We start from the raw sequence: 20,561 nt of genomic DNA on the forward strand, positions 1-20,561 counted from the left end.
TACTACAATTTAAAGGGACAGTAAGTAGGAATTACTCCCATCTAGTGGTGAATTTGTATTTTGCAATCAAACTAATTTTGCTCTCCAGCGCCTCGCGTTTTCAAATGCGCGTTGCATCTACGGTAAGCGATATGTACCAAAAAGCTATGACAGGATGTCTTCTAATAGCACCTCGTCGAGTTTTCCTTCAGGTGAACTGGTTTGTTATTTCAAACAAACTACAACTTGACACAACGAACAAACGAATGTTACAGTTTTGAACAAACAAAACTTACAACCTTGTTTATAGGACCTTCTCTACTTTACTCAATAGCTGCTATTCATCAAAGAGCCTGTTTAACTTTTAACTATGTTCTACTGTCTATATCAGTGTTTCCCAACCTTTTTTCAGTCAAGGCACCCTTTGAAATTTAAAAAAAAATGTGTGGCACCCTACACTAGTGTTGTCACGATTTTTTTTTTTTTTTTTTTTTGATGTGCACAAATAAATGACAGATAGGCTAACATAAGATTTTCTTCTTCCTGTTCCTTTTTTTTCTTCGTTCATGCATGTTACAAATGAATGAATGAATTAAACATTTTTAATTTTATATAATATATAATTTTGTTATAATTGCACAAGATAGCTTGTTTTTACTATATTTTATGTAGCCTAATAATTTCACAGTAAATCTCCAAATTAATGTAGAAACATCATAAAGACAGTATATTTCAAATAATTGTTTAATGGCATCTTTTTATGAATGAAGTGTTATTTGATTCTGATGTCACTGCTGCACTGTCACATGTGGATCCCACACGCGTCCCATTTTCTCACAACTCTTAACGTTCATTTAAGACTTTAACTAATTTAAGACTGCTCTCATGAGGATAGCCTACTCAAAGCGAAAGCGCGAAAGAGAAGTCGGGTCTGGCGCGCGTCGTGTCAGCATCACAGGACAGCGCATTCTCTTTTGTATTTTCTCGCTTGCATGGTTAGAAGCATTTGCATGAAGAAGAACGTGATTATATAATGTAACGCTAGCCAAAGGATGACAGAAAAAAATGCTGCTTTAATTGCGTTAAAGGGGTCATATAATGCCATTTTTGTACAAGCTAATATGATTCTTTAGGGTCTAAATTAAAAGTTTGTAATATACTTTAATTAAAAATTCTCATTAGTATTGTAAGAAAACACTAATTTTACCTGGTCAAAAACAGCTCTGTTTTCAGCACGCCGTTTCAGTGCATGTGTCTTTAAATGATAATGAGCTTTGCTCACCCCGCCCCTCTGTTCTGTGGGTACACCGTATTAGACACTAGGTGTGTTCGACATCGGCTGCGGCTGGATGCACCCGATCGGCGAGAGTAGCCGCGTGCAGGCGGGGAGGAGCTGCAAACGGAGACGTGAAGTCGGACACTTTCTGGGTCCCGTAGTGACCGCTCACGTGGTGTTTGCATACTTTACCACAGCTGAAGTGAAATAAATGCAATATTTGCCAAATAATGTTTCAGAGACATTTTCATTCAATACTTTATGTACTGCTTCTTACAGCGTCTGTTTGAACAAGAATAAAGTTCAACATAAGCTACTATCAATGAAGTGGAGTCTACGTTTTTTAATCAGTTTTACTTTGATAAACATGACACAATATAACATCACAAATACATGAAAAGAGTGTTTACTGTTTTAAAAAACTGATTTGTGCGCTTTAGAGGAACTAAAGGTGTTTGAATAAACACGCAACACATGTGATCGTTGTCATGCAATGGATTTGGCCAATCGTGCACTGTAAAAATAAAAGGTGCCTGGAGGAACCTTTTGGGGTTCTTCACTTCGCCACACCAGCGGAACCGTCTGTAGATCCTCTAGGCACCCTTTAAAAAGGGCCGGTTCTCTGAGGAACCACACAGGTTTCCTGAGGAACTCTTATATTAGGCACTGTGTGGAACCACTTTGGGTGCCTCCAGGAACCAAATTTCATTTTTTTTTTAATATTTAATTTCATGTTGTTACTATGGTTACCTTTGACTTCTATTATAATAAACAAATTGAACCAAATACAAAATAAGAATTGTTTATTACATATTTGATATTCATGTTTATACATACACTTCCATGCACATGGGGAAAAAAGCTAACTACAGATTAATATTAATGACTACACAAAAAAATAGTATAATACATAAGCAACATGAATAATCAACCATGTATATACAATAGATAAACAAGAAAAGACATCTCAACAAAATGCATGGAAACACATATGTTCCACGAAATAAATCAATGTAAAAAAATTACATTTGAACTAATTAAAAATGTCCATCATACTTAACTTTAAAACATTTGTGTTTCAGTCCGATGGTTAGTCTGACATCACTGTTTCCAAGTCCAAAAGCTCTATCAGATGCCAAAAACAAACAAACAGTGCTAATATACACTAATTGTGCTGTAACCTTTATCTCTATACTGAAATCTCTGATGGTTAGTTATTCAGCTATTTTGAATCATAAAATGTTTAAGTCTGGGATGCCGTTAGACTGGAGACTGTAATGTACACTATGGCTTTTGAAAAGCTTAAATGTGTGACTTGAATCAACAGTGTTCATAAATGGTTGTTGAGTATTCTCATGAAACAAGATAGAGGAAGTAGTAGAGGCTTCGACCCGAAACAGAGTTAAGGTGCAGTAAAATTATCTGTTGTTCTGTGAATGTTCACTGGTGAATTCAGTCATTTCAATATGAATTCACACGATCAGCAATTTCGTTTGTGGTCATAAATGTCACTATGGGACCAAGTTGGTGTGAGGTACTTAACGAGTTAGAAAAGTGAAAAGGTACAGCATCGTTTTCCGTGTTTTTCCTCTTTTCTGGTGGATGGTCCAGGCACTTCGATGATTTTCAGGTCTACAGGAGGATTTTTATTCTTGATCAAACTTGTATTTCAGCTTACCGAGATCCCTGCAAAGTACAAAATTTACTGTTAGTAATGTTATTAAAGTGATAGTTGTGAAATTTAAATAATTTCCTCAGCCTTGTGACGTTCCAAACCTGTTTGACTTTCTGTCTGTGGAACCCAAAAGCAGATCTCAGGCATAATGCAACCCCAGTCACCGATCGCTGACACTGCATGAAACACAAGCAGAAAACAATTGTGTAAATCATTCATGAAACCATTCTTATGCACACTTGTCTAGTTCAATTCAATGCAACAATTTATGTAAAAATGGTTAAGCTCCAAAAATGTCCCAGAAAAGATCCTAAAAATAATCAATGAGTTCACAACTCATGTGTTATGGGTTGTGTTGCAAGTCTTCTGAAGCCTAATTGCTTTTTCCTATTTATTTATTTTTTTGTTGAAAAAGACTAAACTTGAAGTTATAATTCAGAGTTAAAATGTCTATAGCATTTTTTGTGAATCAAACCTGTGATATTATTTTTCTGAGTAACATGAATGAGATTTGAGATCATGAGAAAAGATTTTCAGAGAGTAACTGATTAAAAAACACAAGTACACAGTCAAACAATACACTTTCACACAGAGAAAGTTCATAGTAATAAAGTACTTGCATGTGGTGCAGGTAACTTACTGTAATTCAATGTTGCCACTGAAATGTTCAGATTATTTTAGAAATGTAATGGTTGTTCTGGGGAAACAAAAGAACAAAGCTGATTATTCACAACATAATATTTATTGACCAGTAAATGGCTTTAAAATGGTATTTGAGAGAATGAGGGCACCTGTAGTAAAGTTAGGCTAAACAAAAACAGAGCAAACTATAACCTGTTTTTGTTATTCATAACAAACGCCAAGAATCAGAGAATTTTCTAAATTAGTTAGGCTATATCAGCAATTTGAAGACACAGTTGTACAAAATATGTTGAATTGAATGACTAAATCAATCTAAGACAATAAGTCAATCATTTCCATTTGTTCATTAGATCAACGTAACGTTAGTTAGCATCGCGGCTAAAACCTTCATACCAGATACTGTGCAATAAACGAGTGGTAAACACTGTAAAAACGTAGTAATGTATAATAAATTTAGTTTAGATATATGTGTGTTTAAATATATAGTGAGTAGACTCTGTATTTATATTTATTTGGCGAGTTTACAAACCTTGTAATGGAGAGCCGAATAAACGGCGGAAGCTTTGATGAGGAGAGCCGTTACTTTCCTGATGACGATCAGCTGAGCTTTGTTGCGCGCGAGCAGCGCGAGCATCACTGAAGCGACGACAGCAGAGGAATAGGCTAGCAGCAGTTTCGTGACAGAATAATACTTTTCTCCTCCTGCTTCTTCTTCTTCATATAATATTATTATTATTTAGTGTTGTTGTTTAAGGTTTAAATGACTTAATAAAATAGGCCTATACTAAATATATGTAAGCTACCCAAGTGAAAAAGACTATAGTTACTGTTAAATGTATTAAAAATGCATTAAAGTATATTTGTATTGTAGGTCTACTAAAAACACACTCAAGTACATTTTTAATACATTTAATAGTACATCTTTTTCACCTGGGTATGTATACTGAATCAAACTTGCCTATAATAATAATAATAATAAAAATGCATTAAAGTAGGCTATATTTGTATTGTAGGTCTACTAAAAACACACTCAAGTACATTTTTAATACATTTAATAGTACGTCTTTTTCACGAGGGTATGTATTCTGAATCAAACTTAAGTAGCCTATAATAATAATAATAATAATAATAATAATAGGATAATAATAATAATAATAGAATAATAATCTAATTCGGGCCTCACTGAACCATTGGGTTCCTCCAGATGCTGGCTTTAACATAAGAGATCTTCCAGGAACCACTTAAATGTTAAAAGATCTTCCAATAACCCTTTTATCGCATTTAAGTTCCTCTATTTTCCCCCAAAGCACTTCGAGGTCTCATGGTAATGAAAAGGTGACTCCAGAACCTCTGAAGTAAATACAAAGTGCTTAAAGGATCCCATAAGTTCCAGCAAGAACCTCAAAGATTGTCAATGGTCCTCCAGTAACCCTACTATAGGAAAAAGAGCTTTGAGGCACCAAAATTACATTTTGAAGTTCCTTGAGTATCCAACAGGATACTTGAGGCTCCTTTAGTTTTTACAGTGTGGAACAGCTGTGTCGTCATCAGCCCTCGTGAAGCCCAGTGCAGCCGCTCTTGAGAAGCTGCGCTGGCTGAGTTCTCCGGCTACTCTCGAATCGCTCTCGCGGTACTTTGATGGCATACGTCACAGTCACGTGGCGTCGGCGCTGGATCAAGTCGGACAAAATTTCTAACCGGCATGCACTGCTTTAAGTCAGCCGCCGATCGGTCTGCGCAGAGCTGCATGAAGTCGAACAAGCCTATTCTCTGACCGTATCTAACACAATAACCACGTGTTATTCGTTATAAACGTGGGATTATGAATTATATTGAGAACGTCGTACATAGAAAACATGCTGTAATGTACCCTGAGTGTAAACCTTAGACGCATTCATCGTGAAGCCTGCAGCAAGGTTTGCAAATTTCGCAAAGATTAATATAAATACTAATATAAAGGTTAATAAAACATTACACTCACATCTTCTGGAGGTTCAGCAGGAACACGTTGGTGCCGATCCGTTTTTTCTCTTTGTGAAGCTGTCTGGTGTGAAATGATTCGCGCAAACATGAAAGCACAGACGATCGTGGGGAATCCCCGTGAGGGAATCCCCGCGTCAATCCTTTGGGCATATCGCTTCAAAAACAAAACTCAGCCACTGCTTCTTCAACGGCTCGGATTTAGGAACATCCAAATGACTGCTGTGTTCCTTATTACATCTAAGAACAGAACACCACAATCGCTTAGACGCCATTCTACTCCAGCATATCAACAATGGCGGACTACTATGACGACGGCTGTCACAGCTTGCTCAGGGCGGGTCTTGTGTTGAAACACGGCTGTCAATCACAATAGCGGGAGGGGCGTACGATCTTATGACGTCACAATATCGAACGGCTTGATTTTAGAGATGGTCAAACATATAAGGAGATTAAAACAAAACCACTGGATGGATTTTTAGCATGATAGGATGGTTGTGTACAGGCACTGCCAACAGACATTTCAGTGCAATCAACTTGTAAAAGTGCATGTACCATTATATGACCCCTTTAAATATTTTAAATGTTAAATTTTAACGTGTTAAACTGAAAAACATTAATCGCACACGTTGCGTTGACAGCAGCACGGAAATAACCGATGTGTTTATGTGAATACGCGGCAAGACGGACGTTGTGACAATGTTTTCGTGTGTATTTGACTGTAAGCGCATCAATGAAAAATAGGCAGCTTTATGTGGACGCACTGGGAATGAGGCACAGGAATAAAATCATGCGCAAGCGCAACCTCCGCAATTCAACGCCGAAAACTTATGATTTGCATTTTTATCATAAATTTGTGCGCATTATTTGTTGTTATTAGAGACTTCCGACGATCCGAGATTGATGGTAAAAAATGTTTTTTTTTTTTTTTTTTACACAGCACCCCTGCTCTCGCCAGAAGCACCCCAGGGTGCCGCGTCACCCCGCTGGGAAACGCTGGTCTATATAGGCTAATTAAAAAATAAAAATAAAAAGCCTATAGTCGAGAGGAAAGCAGGCAACTTCAGCGTCTCTTTTGAAAGCTTTCTCCTGCATTAGCTATCCCGACATAAACCCTTGTTTTTGTAATCTCCGGACACGTTTCCTTTTACGGTCTTATTTTGGACTTTTTCGACGAAGATGACTCGTTATCCTGTGACTTAACCGTGAAGTGCAGCCTTTTAAACTTGCCGCGGCAGTGACAAGCGCCTCTCTCTGCTCTGCTCCTCCGCTTCTGTTGACTTCAGTCACGTGACGCGGGCTCTGAACGAAAACGCGTTGTGGAAACGCGTTGGCCTAGTACTTTTTGTCCCTCTCTGCTATTATAGTTTTTCAAGATGGCGGAACTACATGGAAGCCTCCGTGGACCTACCCGTCCTATGTATGTATAGATAATAAATTCTTCGTTTACGAGGACAAGTCAGATCATTGGCAGAGGTATTTGGACACCATTGAGGACATATTTATGAATAAAAATATTGATTTTAGATAATAAAATACCTAAAAAGATACATATTGTCCCTTTAAGAATGTAAAATGACTGGATGCATTAAAGTACTGACAATAATTTCTTATTACTTTCTTTTGAGACAAAATATTAATCATTTTTTATTTTTACAGGATGGTGCATGCTAAAAAGAACTGTAATATGTTAAGAACGTAATGCTCAGTTCATAAAAAAAGAAAGAAATGGGAACAGCCAATGACAGAGCAAGTGAAAGACAAATGTTACTATAACATTTACACAAGTTATTTGTAACCCCCATCATCTTCCCCCACACAGAGAAACACAAGCAGAGGGATACTGTAGATGATAGATCTGCCCGTTATTGCATGTACAGCCATTCTCCATCAAGACTAATCCTGTCAATGACAAGATAATACTCTTGCTTTCAGCCCCATGAGTGAAGATTCAGATATTACTTTTTAATCAAATCACGGCCTTATACACGACAGGCGGTAAATCTGACTTCAACAATAACATCCAGTTTCAGGAAAGAAGTATTGAAAATCATCTGTATGTTTCTTGCTGCACTACACATGCCCAAATTGTGTATGTGAATGAAGTTTTCAAGGAAGAAATACAAACTGGCTGCTGTCCACCAACCAAACCTCCTCCAATTTCCAAAAGTATGTTCGACTGTGTGCACAGTCGGTTTGTTTTGCAATGCATTAAGCACATACATTTTCAAAAATGGTGAATTATAGGTTAATAACCTAAAAACATACAGTATATTATATGATATTATGTTATAATGGATGATTGCCGGCTAATTATCCAAAAACATGACAAGTAGAAAACGAGCATTTGGGCTGTACCCTAGAAAAACAGAATGTTGCATTACTATTCATTTCTCTGCACAAAACGTAGTCACGCCGTCTCAATTTGATTGTGGAATGTTTGCTTAAACTGTCAACATGTCAGTTTTCAAAAAAAATCTGACAGAGCAGCCCAAAATGTTTTGACATGTTCCAAATACCTACATAGAAAAATAAATACATACATCACCCCAGTATCTCGTTCTCTTTTGTGTTTAAACAGCGTTAGTGTATGCAGTGTCTTCTCCGGGTCACTGAAGGCATGTCTGTATTGACCTTGGCTGTCAGAATGTCTCTCACCTTGTGTTGATAAGGGAATAAAAGTGTACGAACTGAGGGATGTCACAGGGGAAATTCAGTGATAATTACTGTTTGGGGGTAATACGGCCCAGCTTTAATTCCATTTCACATCAAATAACAAGCAAGTGAAGCGTAGGTGGTGGATGGGAGTAGACAGCGTGTTTGCCGCGGTGAAGGTCTCCCCGAGGTCCCCTGCTAAGGAAGGACGTGTGCAGTGTGATTAGAGGGGTCTGATTGGGTATCACTGAGAGTAGAAACCAATCAGCAGCTCATCAGGTCCTTTATCCATCTCAGTCTGTCAGTTGCTCTCTCTGTCTGTCTGTCCATCACCTTTTTCCATTCCTGCAGATTTAACTACTTCTCAGGGATGAGGTCCTAACACTTATTATTACATTTTGGTGTGTCGCTCATCCTATACCTTTATTATTTGTGCTACGGACATAAATGATACCTATTAGTCTATTTTGTTGATGAAATGGGTGGTTCTATTTTCTGTTTTACATTTTTTGACAAAAATCTCTAAAGACGATGGAGGGACCCGAGATTAATCTAGAGAACTGGATGTTACAGAGATTTTAGGGTGGGCTCTTTTGACTTGGGGCACTTAGCAAACACCTAGCAACTACCCAGAACACCCTAGCACAGTGTTTCCCAACCCTGTTCCTGGAAGCACACCAACACTATCCATTTGTGTACTCTTCCTAATCAAACGCACCTGATTCAACTTATCAGCTAATTAGTAGAGACTACAAGACCTGAAATGAATGAGCAAGGGAAACCACCGAAATGTGTACTGTTGGTGTGCCTCCAGGAACAGGGTTGGGAAACACTGCCCTAGCATAGAGTTTTGCATGGGCAAGCAGGAACCACAAACAATTTCTTCATAAATTATACAATCTAATTTGTCCATAGTTATATTTTACATATGAAATAAGACAATATTTTTGTGACTATTATCATCATTGTGAAAATATAGGGCAGGGGTTCTCAACTCTGGTCCACAATCTTGCAGAGTTTAGCTCAAACCCTGAACAAACTTACCTGCCTGCAGCTTTTTCTTGTAATCCTGAAGACTGTGGCTGCATCCAAAATTGCATACTTCCCTCCTGTATAGGCAAAAAACAGTATGTGAATGAAGTATGTTTGGATTGACAGTACTCATAAAAGAGTAGGCAAAAAGTACCTGGATGACCTACTACTTTTGGCAAGATTCTGAAATGTGCATATGATGGACACTTTACTATCCCATATGAGGCCACGGGAGAGGATTTATGAATGGCAATGAAGAAGTGACACAACTGACGCTGGTAGGTCACATAATAATGATAGCATGGCGAATGTATAGTGCGTCTGGATTATATTCATACTACACACATTCATAGTATATAGAACATACTTTTTTGCGATCGTTAAGCAATTACTTATTTAAAATAAGTAGGCTTCCTACTCAAGAGTATGCGATTTTGGATGCAGGCTCTGATTAGCTTGTTCAGGTGTGTTTGTTTAGAGTAGGAGCTAAATTCAGGAAATATATATTTATATTTTTATATGTAGACAAGACCCCAAGAACACATTTGATTCCTTAAACACCAGTAAAACCTGATCGCCCTCTATGTAAAATCTACAATCTCCAGATTACAGTTTTTTATGAAGATTAACTCCAAAATAATAAAACCATACCAACATGACAAAAGTATAGACATCCACTTCAAATTAATAGGTTTGGCTCGGCCCTTTAATTCCAGAGAAGACAAATCTTAATGCACCCTCATACAATACTATTCTAGACAATTGTGTGCTTCCAACTTTGTGGCAACAGTTTTGTTCCAGCATAACAATGTCCTTGTGCACAAAGCAAGATCCATAACAAGTGGTTTACCAAGTCTGGTGTGGATTGGCTAACTCAAAGTCCAGAACTGAACCCCAGTGAAAACAGATTATGAACTGAAACTTAAACTCAGTGGCAGGCCACAACATCCAACATCATTGCCTGACCTCACTGCTTTTATGTCTGAATGGGAGCAAATCACTACAGTTCAAACATCTAGTGGAAAGTCATCCTAGTAGTGTGGAAGTTATTATTAAAATGGTTTTCATGTCCATATAGCTTAAATGTGTTGCAAAATGCCCTCTGAGCTATTTTAATGCCATTGTTGCTCCTTAGTAATTAGATAAAAAAAGAACAGAAAAAAGAACACTAAATATATGAATTATGATTTCTCAAAGTGCTTTAGAATATATTTTCAGATGCATTCTGTAATAATAATAACCCCTCCTTGAACTGCCACCTTACCGTGATGGAGGGGTTTGAGTACCCGAACGACCCTAGGAGCTATGTTGTCTGGGGCTATATGCTCCTGGTAGGGTCTCCCAAGGCAAACAGGTTCTAGGTGACGGGTCAGACTAAGAGCGGTTCAAAAACCCTTATGATGCCTATAAATTTGAGGACCGTGACGTCGCCCGGCATGGCGCAGCCAGGGCCCCACCCTGGAGCCAGGCCCGGGGTCGGGGCTCGTATGCGAGCGCCTGGTGGTCGGGCCTCCCCCATGGGGTCCGGCCGGGCTCAACCCGAAGGAGCGACGTGGGGCCGCCCTCCCGTGGACCGTAAGGGGCCGGTGCTTAGTGGATTGGGTGGCAGTCGAAGGCGGGGGCCTCGACAACCTGATCCCCGGACGCGGAATCTAGCTCTAGGGACATGGAACGTCACCTCTCTGGCGGGGAAGGAGCCTGAGATTGTGCGTGAGGTTCAGAGATTCCGACTAGAGATAGTTGGGATCACCTCCATGCACGGCTTGGGCTCTGGAACCACACTCCTTCAGAGAGGATGGACTCTTCACCACTCTGGAGTTGCCCATGGTGAGAGGCGGCAGGCTGGTGTGGGTTTGCTTATAGCCCCCCAGCTCAGCCGCCATGTGTTGGAGTTCACCCCGGTGAACGAGAGGGTCACTTCCCTGCGCCTTCGGGTCGGGGGTAGGTCTCTCACAGTCGTGTGCGCCTATGGACCAAACGGCAGTGTAGAGTACCCGGCCTTCTTGGAGACTCTGGGAGGGGTGCTGGAAAGTGCTCTGACTGGGGACTCCGTCGTTCTACTGGGGGACTTCAACGCCCATGTGGGCAGCGACAGTTACACCTGGAGGGGCGTGATTGGGAGGAACGGCCCCCCTGATCTGAACCCGAGTGGTGTTCTGTTATTGGACTTCTGTGCTAGTTACAGCTTGTCCATAACAAACACCATGTTCAAGCATAAGAGTGTCCATCAGTGCACTTGGCACCAGGACACCCTAGGCCGGAGGCCGATGATCGACTTTGTGGTTGTTTCATCTGAACTCCGGCCGTATGTCTTGGACACTCGGGTGAAGAGAGGGGCGGAGCTGTCAACTGATCACCACCTGGTGGTAAGTTGGATCTGATGGCGGGGGAGGAAGCTGGACAAACTCGGCAGACCCAAACGTACTGTGAGGGTCTGATGGGAACGTTTGGCCGAATCCCCTGTCAGAGAGATCTTCAACTTCCACCTCCGGCAGAGCTTCGACCAGATCCCGAGGGAGTCTGGAGATATTGAGTCTGAGTGGACCATGTTCTCCACCTCCATTGTCAACGCGGCCACTCGGAGCTGTGGCCGTAAGGTCTCCGGTGCCTGTCGAGGCGGCAATTCCCGAACCCGGTGGTGGACACCGGAAGTAAGGGATGCCGTCAAGCTGAAGAAGGAGTCCTATCGGGCCTGGCTGGCTTGTGGGACTCCTGAGGCAGCTGACGGGTACTGACAGGCCAAGCGGACTGCAGCCCGGGTGGTTGTGGAGGCAAAAAAAATCGGGCTTGGGAGGAGTTCGGTGAGGCCATGGAGAAGGACTATCGGTCGGCCTCGAAGAGATTCTGGCAAACCGTCCACGGCCTCAGGAGGGGTAAACAGTGCCCTACCAACGCTGTTTACAGTGGAGGTTGGCAGCTGTTGACCTCAACTGGGGATATCATCGGACGGTGGAAGGAATACTTCGAGGATCTCCTCGATCCCGCCGTCATGTCTTCCATTGAGGAAGCAGAGGCTGAGGGCTCGGAGGCGGACTCGTCCATCACCCAAGCTGAAGTCACCGAGGTAGTCAAGAAACTCCTCGGTGGCAAGGCACCGGGGGTGGATGAGATCCGCCCCGAGTACCTCAAGTCTCTGGATGTTGTGGGGCTGTCTTGGCTGACACGCCTCTGCAGCATCGCGTGGCGGTCGGGGACAGTACCTTTGGACTGGCAGGCCGGGGTGGTGGTCCCTCTTTTTAAGAAGGGGGGCCGGAGGGTGTGCTCCAACTATAGGGGGAATCACACTTCTCAGCCTCCCTGGGAAAGTCTATGCCAGGGTACTGGAGAGGAGAATACGGCCGATAGTAGAACCTCGGATTCAGGAGGAACAGTGTGGTTTTCGTCCCAGTCGTGGAACACTGGACCAGCTCTATACCCTCTCCAGGATGCTGGAGGGTTCATGGGAGTTTGCCCAACCAATCCACATGTGCTTTGTGGATTTGGAGAAGGCATTCGACTGTGTCCCTCGCGGCGTCTTGTGGAGGGTGCTCTGGGAGTATGGGGTTCGGGGCCCTTTGCTAAGGGCTATCCGGTCCCTGTACGACCGGAGCAGGAGCTTGGTTCGCATTGCCGGCAGTAAGTCAGACTTGTTCCCGGTGCATGTTGGACTCCGGCTGGGCTGCCATTTGTCGCCGGTTCTGTTCATAATTTTTATGGACAGAATTTCTAGGTGCAGACAGGGGCCGGAGGGTGTCAGGTTTGGGGACTACACGATTTCATCTCTGCTCTTTGCGGATGATGTTGTCGTGCTGGCCCCATCAGACCAGGACCTTCAGCATGCACTGGGACGGTTTGCAACCGAGTGTGAAGCGGCTGGGATGAGAATCAGCACCTCCAAATCCGAGGCCATGGTTCTCAGTCGGAAAAGGGTGGTTTGCCCACTTCAGATTGGTGGAGAGTTCCTGCCTCAAGTGGAGGAGTTCAAGTATCTTGGGGTCTTGTTCAAGAGTGAGGGAAGGATGGAACGGGAGATTGAAAGACGGATCGGTGCAGCTTCTGCAGTAATACGGTCGCTGTACCGGTCTGTCGTGGTGAAGAAGGAGCTGAGCAGCAAGGCGAAGCTCTCGATTTTCCTGGTCAATCTACGTTCCTACTCTCACCCACAGCTCATGACCGAAAGGACAAGATCCCGGATACAGGTGGCCGAAATGAGCTTTCTCCGCAGGGTGGCTGGGCGATCCCTTAGAGATAGGGTGAGAAGCTCGGTCACTCGGGAGGAGCTCAGAGTAGAGCCGCTGGTCCTCCACATCGAGAGGGGCCAGCTGAGGTGGCTCGGGCATCTTTTCCGGATATCTCCTGGACGCATTCCCCTAGACCCCCGCGACCCGGCCCCGGATAAGCGGAAGAAGATGGATGGATGGATGGATGGATGGATTCTGTAATAATTTCCATTTTTTTCCAGCATATGCCATCTTTAATCTACTGTGCCACCAGTGGCAACTCATCAGACAAGGGAAGCACATAGAGGGATAGGGATAGAGAATAGGAGGGGGAGGCAAACTGATAATGTACTACCTGCCTTTATTATGGAGAGTAGAGATATTGTATATTTGATTGCAAACAGATTTACCAAGCTACTATTCGAACAGCAGCTACAAATTAAGAATGAAGGAAGACCACACACCTAAGTCGGATGTAGGCTACAGAAATCAGCTTCATTAAACAGCCAAACATACTCTTTTAACATGGACATTTAAAAGGACAGAATAGTGATAGGCTAGGTGAGTGACATTATATTTGTATTGTCTTCTTGTACTTGTACTTGTACTTTAAATTTTCTGTCTAATAGTGACCCAAAAATACACTTTAAAGCAGTTAAGCAAAAAAAAAAAAAAAAAAAAAAAAAAAAAAAAAAATCCTCTGAAGGGGAGACTGCTACAATTAAGTGTGTCTCTATTTAAACCCCACCACCCACCACTGTGTGCCACATGAACAATGAATTGAATTTGGCAGGACACAATGTAAATGGTGAAACAATGACAACTCAGGTAATATTTCATAAAAATGCTGCTTGAAAACAAACACAGAATCACATGTTAATGTTTTGGAAATTAAGGACACCTGAACAAAAAACTAAATTGTGGTAATTATCACAAACAATAAGATTTTATCTTTGGAGACACTCTTGTCTCGATACGAAAGCATCCTACACGATTATTTGCTGAATTAATAATCGAAGAATTTTAAGAAAAAAAAGTTTATTACAATTATTACCCTGAACAAGTGAAATGCTAAAGAGCTCTCTGTTAAACATGGCTTGCATTTGTGGTATATTTTATCGGTGTGTTAACACATACTTTACCCTGCATCATCTTCAGCCATCTTCCTAATCTTTCAGACTCAAACAAATGCAGACACTTTGTCTAAAACAAAGCGAAGGGATGGTCTCAATGTCTAAGAGCCACTCTCAATTCTGCTGCATGCCATAGAGATAATCGTCCAGGAACGCCTTTGTTCCTCAAGAGTGATGGGGGTATTTGACTTTGCATTTTTTGATGGCACGCATAGCAATGCCATGTACAGTATGTATAGCATAAAATAACATCTGCAGTAGCCATGTTTGCCTGACTTGTGCTCATGCTAACACTGCCAAAAACATAAATAACCCACTGGGTGATCATTCAGGGTGATTCATTCAAACTTGAATAAGTCAAAATTCAAAACTTAAATCAAAAGTCTACAGCACATTAAATTATAGAGGATATCTTTGCTCTATTTATTACACCCACACAAGTGTGCAGAACACATGATTTACCCTAAAATGAAAACAAGACGGTGGAATTACCAGAAGGGATCGATATCTTTCCCGGTTTGTGTGTGCTGCCCTGCATTGCGTGAGTAGATGTCTGTTATTGTTGCTTTTTCAAAGCAGTCAACAGGCAGCAGAGGATAACTATGTTTTGATTACATCAGGCAGATATTGCTGCGAAGAGAGAAGTTGGAAAAGAGGCACGCTATACAGTAGGTTATCCTCCCATCTCGCCCAAGCGGGATTGACTCACTATCACAGATTCGATAACATCATGCAATCTGTGCTCATGGAGTTCTATACATCTAGATGTACTTTGGGAGATTTTTGACTGGAAAATCTGGCCAAATGGTTTAATGTGACAATTGTTTTATACAATTTACTTTTCTGCGCTTTTCACTAATTTTATTAACTTTGGGGTCCAAAGTTTGTAATTCATAATAGAATTTAAACCTGCAAATAAAAAAGAAAGTTGGTAGTACTTTACAATAAAGTTCTGTACATTAACTTTAACCCTCAGTGGACCAATCAAAGATGTGATGTTATTTGCATAAACACTCAAAATGTTGTGGAATAAAGAAATGTCACATTATACCAATGCTGACTGCAAGCTCTAGTTAGTTATACTGCTAGGAAAATAAACTATTTTTTTCTCTCAGCTAGTGAATTTAGTGCCAAGGATAAGTCTAAAAATGAACGGAGATTGATATGCTCTGGGTTTTGTGATTTTCCCTTAAGTGCGCTAGCTCTCAACTGTCTCTTTGAAATGCTTCGTAAACACAGTCTGCAAACCATCGGAGAGCAAGTTTCCTCTTCATCATCCAAATGAGGAAAGATTTCTCCACTTAAATGCGGGCTGTACATATAACAAGAAGAACCAGTACTGAGATGCTATCGCAACAAAAGATTAAAAGTCAAGTGGATCTCGCTTGCTCTCATCAAGAGCTATGATAACTAATGAGACCAAAAAAATTATAATCTCAGACAGTCATCTAAATTAGCAGCACAAATCAAAACTTAGTATACTGATGGGGGGGGTTCAAAAGTTTGTCAGCAGGGCTACGTTCAGCCCCGACAAAACGTTGCACAACGTTTTTTTAAACAGAAACGGTTTGAACACACTGTTCTGATGACGCAAGAGTTGCAACTATGGCAGCTGAGAAGGCCATTCTTTGTGTTCTTTGTGAAGAATTTTTGGAGCCTGATGAAGTCGGTATAAATATGTGTTTAATACTACAAAATATGCCTGATGTTACAGTTACTGCACTTGCCGCCCAGAACAAAAGAGAACATCCAAATCGAGTGAAGGGATTTGTGGAAACTGAAATGGAAGCACACATCTTACCTTATTCAGACTAAAACACATCTATTTAGCCTCACATACTGACTTTATTTGTAGGCTATACTGTTTTAATACCCTGTATTTTCTTTCTCATTTTTAGGAAAAACACTTAATTACCATTGTTTATTTCTATACTGAATGTCATACACTTGCAATGAAGCTAAAAATACATCATGTTGATATCATATATTTTTACAATAAAACTTACGACAAACATGTCTTCTAATATCCTCAGTTGTTGCGTATACCGAGCTGCATCTAACACATTTGTATATTACTTTCCTTGAACCCATTGTGCGAGTTCACTTTAATACCGCGTGCTTTATATACATGTTGCTGCTGATTGGACTGCAGTTCTGACACACCCACCAAACAAGAGAAGATGTATCTCAAACCCCGTTGCACACCGGTGCACGCCGTTTCCAGGAAACATGACGTTCAACCCGGAAACCATAGCAAAATGTTGCGCACCGTTTTGAACTTGAATGTGCCCCAGGTTAGCTTAGTACAGATCTGTTAGCCCCTGCCAGTAGATACCAAAACTACACCATACAGTTTTAAAAGCATCTTTCTCCATTGCAGCCATTAAGCTGTACATTCTGATATAATAAAATTGATTGCAAGTAACATATATCACTTAAATTTATAGGCTCCATGTATTACAACAGCTTAAAATAGTCACCATCAGCCAATGAGCAATGTCATGACGTAATTTTCATATGGTTCCAGAATGATTTGTCACATAATTTATACAGCTCAGGTGATTGGTTCAAAAAGTTATGTGGTCCCTTAAGCAAAGACTACAGATTTCATCCAAGTACATCCAAGAAACTGCCATTGAGATGAACGGGAATGCTATAGCTTATTTCAGGTATTGGAGACCTCTTTGAGATAGACAGAAAAAAGGAGCATAATAGAATGAGATGGCAGCCCTCTAGACATTTCGAACACACACGCCTTCTCAAGTTACTCATGAAGGGCATCAGAGAGACACCACAACATGCTCATCCCTTTCTCCTGCACATTCCTGCTATGCAGAGCTCATAGAGCGGCACTGGGATCCGCTTTCAGCATCAAACAAGATTGCCAACGGGTCTGTCGTCAGTTGGACTTAGCTCCAGGGCCGGTGAAACTTGATCTTCAGCATAAAGGCTGGGTCGAGGGGTACAAGAGTGGAGGAGAAAAGAGAAGTGTCCCTGTTTGAAACTGTAGGAAAAGAAAAGGAACTGAATACTGTGGGAAATGGAAGTGGAAGTGGAAAGCATCTTTAAAAAGCTGGGTTTGTTAAAAGTGTGGGTCTCTAAACCTAAATGATGGTCAATAAAAAGACACTAGCCAGTGTTCTCCATCAAGATGAAGCCATTGATTTTAAGCAGAAATGGCATGCAGTCCTCATTTAGCAGCTAAGGGCTCAGCTTCCATTGAGGAAGTTCATTTAGGTATTGTGGAACACATCCTGTAACTGTATTAGGATGCTAGAGTCAGTCCTTATCTGACAGATCAGCTTTGAAAAGGGATAGGGAAGTCGGCTCACCATCTGCAAGAGGATCAGGTTTCATCACAACTTGTTGCCTGGTACTAAATAAACTCTGGCATGCTGTGTGGACACTCTATCCATGTCCAAAGGACCGCTGACCCCGGTGAGGATCTTAACACCCAGGGCCCCTCCTATCCATGGACCTAATAGGAACATATTCACTGCTTTCTTCCCCCTTGAAGGTGGCCTCCACCTACCATTATGCAAACCAAAATCGCTACTCTAACCGACAACCTGACATTGCAGTGATAATGAGACAACCAGACGAACCTGCTGCCCATTTTCCTGGACAGACAGAAAGAAGGAGGTTCAGATGGATTGACAACCAGTGAGTGAGTTATTAGTCCTGCCAACTCCCTGACCACATGTTTGAAGCCATTGAGCATGTTTGTGTACAGTTAAAATTGAGCTACAGTAAAGCTGAACTTGTGAAGATACTCACTGTCCTTCTCAGATCTGATCCAATTTTTTTGCTTACACAAAGCCTATTAAGCTAATGCTTATGTTATCCACGTGGACTCTAGCAAAGTGATTTTCTGGCATTCTTCTATACCGTAATGACTAATAATTGAAAAAAAAAAGGTAAAATAGTCTGTTGATTCAAAAACAAGCACCAATGAGACAATTAGCCTACACAATCACACACATTCACAGATTACGTTCTTTCATATTAATTTGCTGTGAAAAGGAAGCAATGCAACATGTGACAAGGAATCGAAGAGAAAAGTGAAAGACCGTTATTTTGTCCGTTGACTGTCGATGACGCATTTTTAAAACTAAAAATGTCTTCGTTAATTGATAAATAAAAGCTGAAATAAAATGAAACTTCAATGAAAACTAGAAATGGTGCCTTGGCAACTAGCAGAAATAAAATAAGCTTAAATTGAAGTGCTAAAATGGCTAAAACTGAAATATTTTTTTATAGATATGAACAATAAAACTAATAAACTACAAAAGCACATACAATTACTAAAACTTAAACTAACATTAAAATTTACAATAAATAAAATTAAAAGCCGATTCAAAATATGAATAAATACTATAATAGTATATAAATACTACTAAAATAACACTGTGATGATGACCTCAGAGGCTCAGACAAAAGAGGGTGCAATTTCAGAAAAAAAGGTGGTGTGACAACCTACTAAAATCAAGTTATTTTGAGTCGGATACTCAGACATTTTAACTACAATTAAATATATATAAAAAAATATTTATTAAAATACAATATGTGAGAATCTAGACTACATATGATGCTCGCATAAGGTTGGGTTTTTATGAACACATCAAGTGCTGTAAAATATCCTTCCTCACTTTCATCAGCGATATGTTCATTCAAACATGAAAACCCACATCAATTATTTAAAGTTTATAGAATCCAAGGAGACCCACAAGAATCAATTTTTTCTTCTTTGTAACAGCAGCAACCTCCACTGTCGAGTAGTGAGTTAGAGAAAGTAAGTCCTGCAGCATGCCATGAATTTATCATCACGAAGCTGTGGAGCAATCGATTGCACATAGAATGGAGAAGATGAAACTAATGCAGGGTTCAGATTGAAGCCTGCCAACTGAGGCAGAAGGAGAGGAGAAAATGATGGAAAAATCGATGGCCCCCACCTGGCACTCACCCAGGTGACCAACTTTCCCCATGATGAACAGACCAAGCAAACAGATAAACGAGGTGTTGCTCCAGCAGAGCATCATAAAGGCGATGAACCTTTTTAGCTGGTTGCTATTTTGATTAATTAAATAATAAAGGTGTGTTAATGAAGGTGTTTTGGCTTTATGCAGCATTAGTGCCCGAAAGTTATAAAGAAATGCGTGCAAGAAGCGCAAGGGTCCAGAATGTTACACATACAATGGTCTCTTTTGACTAGCAACCACCTAGAAACGATCCAGAACACCAATGTGCCAAAAACCCTCCAGACAGTTTAGCAATAGAACAAAATGAAGATATATTGTCAGCTTATAGGAGATAATAGCATATGAATTTTTTTTTTTTTTTTTTGATTTTAACAAGGAAGTAAAGATTGATTTCTAAAAAATAAATTATTTTTTCAAAAGCACTTACCAAGGGTAAACCATTGTTATCATACTAGAGGAAATTTTAGCTGAAATTATTTGTAGACACGAAGTTAATTTGACCTAAGTCATCACCATGCATACACATCCCTTTTCTCTATTCTTTCCATCCCTACAAAGTGTTCCCCCCCGGCGCACTCTTCTTTCTCTTCCTCTCCCAGGTATGTGACCCGTCAGTCAGGAGGAGAGCTCTTGGCTCCTGTGCTCATTTAGATTTTAACAGCCATAAGTTCCCATGACAGCTGCTGCAATTGAAATGATACAGAAATAACAACAGCTGGGTGTTGCACACACACTCTTGAGACAACCTCACTATGGCCCATTCAGCCATGTATCCATTTGCTTCAGGCTTTCATTAGTCCAGGAGGGGCAATATTTATGTAAAAGCTCTCGGTTTACCAGGTTTACTGACAAGAGAGGGCAGAAAAATTTACTTCTTAGTTTCCAAGCTGTTTTTCTGTTGCTTGTAAACAGGGTTGGAAGACATATTTTACTGTTGGTGGAACTTCTCAGACAGCATGATTTGTTCTTTCTTTTTGTGTGCCAGTTCCAAAGTGCTCAAAGTCTAAGGGA

At 40.8% G+C, this 20,561-nt stretch overlaps 1 long non-coding RNA gene across 1 annotated transcript; it reads right to left on the minus strand.

Moving 5' to 3' along the window:
• Nucleotides 1-2,640: 2,640 nt before the first annotated feature.
• LOC308699088 lies at nucleotides 2,641-4,162 on the minus strand. The gene is made up of 4 exons (XR_014031141.1): nucleotides 4,102-4,162; nucleotides 3,571-3,627; nucleotides 3,032-3,106; nucleotides 2,641-2,941 (listed from the first exon to the last, which is right to left on the minus strand). It is a non-coding gene; the product is annotated as an uncharacterized lncRNA (long non-coding RNA).
• Nucleotides 4,163-20,561: the final 16,399 nt, after the last annotated feature.

Source organism: Scardinius erythrophthalmus (assembly GCF_964197995.2).
Source record: "Scardinius erythrophthalmus genome assembly, chromosome: 12".
Classification (NCBI taxonomy): Eukaryota; Metazoa; Chordata; class Actinopteri; order Cypriniformes; family Leuciscidae; genus Scardinius; species Scardinius erythrophthalmus.